The sequence below is a fragment of the Biomphalaria glabrata genome, chromosome 12 (assembly GCF_947242115.1).
Source record: "Biomphalaria glabrata chromosome 12, xgBioGlab47.1, whole genome shotgun sequence".
In the NCBI taxonomy this organism is placed as follows: Eukaryota; Metazoa; Mollusca; class Gastropoda; family Planorbidae; genus Biomphalaria; species Biomphalaria glabrata.
Window position 1 is genome coordinate 22,917,005 of NC_074722.1, and position 3,781 is coordinate 22,920,785.

General features: G+C 36.0%; 1 protein-coding gene across 2 annotated transcripts in view; it reads right to left on the reverse strand.

Moving 5' to 3' along the window:
- LOC106075998 (prolyl 4-hydroxylase subunit alpha-3-like) overlaps window positions 1-1,034 on the reverse strand; it is a 27,427-nt gene extending 26,393 nt beyond the window's left edge. The window contains exon 1 of one of the 2 annotated variants that reach the window (XM_056006465.1): window positions 792-1,034. The gene's annotated coding sequence lies outside the window, so the exon portion shown is untranslated. Of the gene's footprint in view, window positions 157-791 lie in introns of those variants that run through there. The other variant, XM_056006464.1, reaches the window with a different exon arrangement.
- Between the last annotated feature and the right edge of the window lie 2,747 nt (window positions 1,035-3,781).

The window sequence follows — 3,781 nt, forward strand, 5'->3', positions numbered from 1 at the left end:
CAATTCTAAGTTTTGACGACGTTCATCTGGTCTCCATACATGTCCGCTTGACACGAGACACGCTACGTAAGGGGAGCGAACACGTTACAACTCCTAGAGGCAAGAAAGTGTTACACGTGTAAATGTATTGAGCTTATGATTGGAAATGATCTGAAGTGTTTGCCTGCATGTGTGTATGTGTGTGTGTGGTAAGGGGGGAATGAGTAATGGAAGGGGAGAGCTAATGTTTAAGAGTGAGGCAGAGGGTGGCCAGATGGCGCAGTGGAGATTTAATCCTGGGGAGAAGGTATCAGGAGAGTTGCCATGTCTCCTATTTAAAAACGACACGACATTTGATGTGTATAAAAAGACAAAAGACTTACAAAAGTTTATGACTTTACATACAAAGATTTTTTATTAAAAAAAAAATAAAAAAGAAGAAAATCAGTCTCAAGAAAGAAAAAGTCCATGAGAAATTGGCACTTATCGTTGTTGTAGAGAAATAGATCCTCGCATCGTTAATGTTTAGATACGCCTCTGATATGATCCTTTTTAGTAACAGATCTACATTTTTTAAAAAGCATGCATTTGTGTGTGTGTTGCCTTATGGCTGAAGGTTCTCACGCAAACATTGTCCAAACTATTTGAAAAGTTTTTTTAATTTCATGAATCTGAAATTCAAATCCATAAGATATCGACATTGAAATGTGTAGCATAGTAGTTCCATGAATTGAAGTGCTTATAGTGCAATGTTAGTTCTATTCTACAATTGTTGTACCTATAAACTTCTTAGATTTGTCTATGCAACTTACCTCTAAGTTCTATAGTGTGAATGAGCCCAGCCAACTTCAATCGATGCGTGCCTGCTATTGATAAATGTAAATGGACTTGCGGCCATTATGCTGGCTGCCTAATTTCCTAGTAGTCGTAATTAAGGATATTACCATTACAATATATTCCTACTATGGGAAAGTGTTACTTCGACAGTCAGCCCGAAAAGTTAACTCCCTTTATCAAAGACTCCACAGTAAATGTCCTCACTCTCAACGTCACTACATGCGTGGAGAAGAATTACAAGTCATTGAATTGAGCACAGAATGTTACTGTCTTGAATACAACCTCGCTCGGTAATCTAAAATGGTTTAATGGTTTAACTAACAGTCGAAAAGAGCATAATTTCTCTCCCTCTCTCTCTCTCTCGCTCCCCCCCCCCCTCTCTCTTTTCAAATATATCGATAACGAACTGAAACGACGAAGAATAATCAGAAATTGTATGTAGGCCCAACACAATTTTCTAAGGCGTGGGGTTGGGGGAAATAAGTGATACTGGTAATCGAAGTCAAGGCCACAAAATATATGTTTTGGAGGGGGGCTTTATTAGTGGGCCGTGCCAATTAGACGTAACAGATACTAAGTTAACATTTCTTTTCGGAGGTTCGGAAAGAAAGTGGAGGGGGGGGGTGCGAAAAAAAGGGGGGGGGGGGTAAAAAAAAAAGTAATATAGAATTCACAACTTCGAAATAAGTGTGTTTAATATACAATTTATATCCTATGATGCCTATCTCTCTTGAAAGGTTCAGTTTAAGAAATGGAATTTCTTATTAATATATAGGTCTATTTAATGCACAAATTACTTATGTGTTTCTTGACATAGTGCAGCTTAATTTTATTATAGACCAAGTGTAAACGCCAAAATGAAATTCGGAAATGCATTTTAAACTGTTACTGTTCAACGTGTTATTTTAAATCAATAACACCTGGCGGAGTATTTCTCAAATTTTTTATCTGGCCATGGTAACAGTTTGATCCCAATTGATCCTATATAAAACAAGGGAAGTAGTGGCAAAAGTTTTTTTGATTTTTAATTATACTGATTGCTGCCCTTGATTTCTCTTTGGGAAGTAAATAAATAGATAACTACATAGGAGTATGGAACCTGTATTTCAACATTGACCTTTTTTGTCATATACAGAAAAGCTCAATTAATAAAGCACAATATATTTTAAAAATATTTATTAATTAACCTCGCTTATATTGATTGAAATTGCATCAACTATTTTGATTGAATCATGTAATAAATATTTAGCGGCCCCCGGAAGGGAAAAAGACAAAGACACTATTAGTTTTGTGTGTGGGCGTCCGTCCGTCCGTCCGTCCCGTTTAGATATCGTAAACTAGAAAAGATAGTGAAAATCTGACATCATGATATTTTAGAGCATTCAAAGGTGTGATGCTACTTTTTTTTTTCCGAAAGTCCAAAATCAAGTATGCAAGCAGTTCTTTCATAACAATACACCATTTTTACAACTATTCAATATAAATAGTAACAAACACGGGGCGCTGTTTAGTAAGGGAGAGGGTGAATCACCATATTTTTAATAAATTTATGCCAACAGTTTTAGATTTTTTATCCAAAACAATGTTTACAATTGTATTACTAAATGAAGTAAGTTCTTTCATACTAACTACTACATATAAAAAAAAAAAACTTTTTTTTTAAGGAGAAAAAATCTATTCAGTATGTATATAAGTGAAATATAATTTAAAACAACAATTAATAAGTAGGTTTTTCATATTATCGCGTGAACTGCGGGGCAACATAATGACAATGGAATTCTTAACTAAAGGATTTTTTTTTACGGAAATGTTTTTTTTTCTTGAATAAGAGATTAACCCTTTACAAAACAATTAGATTAATTAGATAATCATTATACTACATCAGTTAGACCAGGTTCACATGTAACTTCACATTCACTTTCACATATCCTTTGGCCTGCTGGACTATTGGGGCACCACACAAGATCTGTTAACCTTCTTTCTTTATTCTTCTGTCATTTGCCGTTGATAGAATTTCATTCTAATATTCTTTCTGAATATATTGAAACCTGCCTTTTCACCTGCCTGGGTGGACCACTTAGGGGGCCAATTTTGAGTTTGTGTTTCCACACAAACTGTCTTTGTAACCTTATTAATATTATTTCAATTATCAATGGACCTTACCTGTCCGAGAGCAGCATTCTTGATTGTCGGGGTGTGACTGTGACAGGCGCTATTGTAAGGCCACTAGCCGCCAATTTAGTAAATTTCATATAACACAAAATTTATTAATTACGACTTATTTGTTAATTAATTAATAATAAAAAAAAAACAGATTCGTGTGTTGTCATCGACATGAATAATTGTGCAAAGTTTCAACTTGTTCCGAGAATGGGAAGTAGGGGAAATAACGTGTACAAGATTTTGACCAGACAGACATTCTCATTGACAGCATGCACTGCGTCTGGGGCCTTTTTTTGTCAGGCAAAAGATGTTAATTCAAAGATGTTACGACAATGTAAACACATTAAATTTGACACGTCTGAAAGACTGGTAGAATAGCCTTGAAGCCAAATGGTGGAGTCTTATTAAATGTCTACTTGGAAAAAAAGTTCTTATAAATGTGGATGTAGTCGTCTCTCTAAACACTTGCCCCAGCGCAGCCAAGGAGGTTTTGAGTTTAAAACCCACTACCAGGGGGTTTGGCAGTTCTTCTATAAAACAAAACAAAACAAAAACAAGATTACAAAGAGAGTTTGTGTTACACAAACTCAGAGGCGGCCCCCGTCGAAGTCGGATCCCTGTCGGATCTGCATATTCGCAAATAATATTCAAGAGGTGATTTAATTTTGATGTAAAATGTTTTACACGTTTCGGATGTTCCTTCAGAGTTGAAGATAATTACTTCCTAGTCCAAACCTCCCGCAGGACGACGGGGGATGGGAGCGGGCAGGGTTTGAACCCTGGGCCATCCATAAATCTGAAC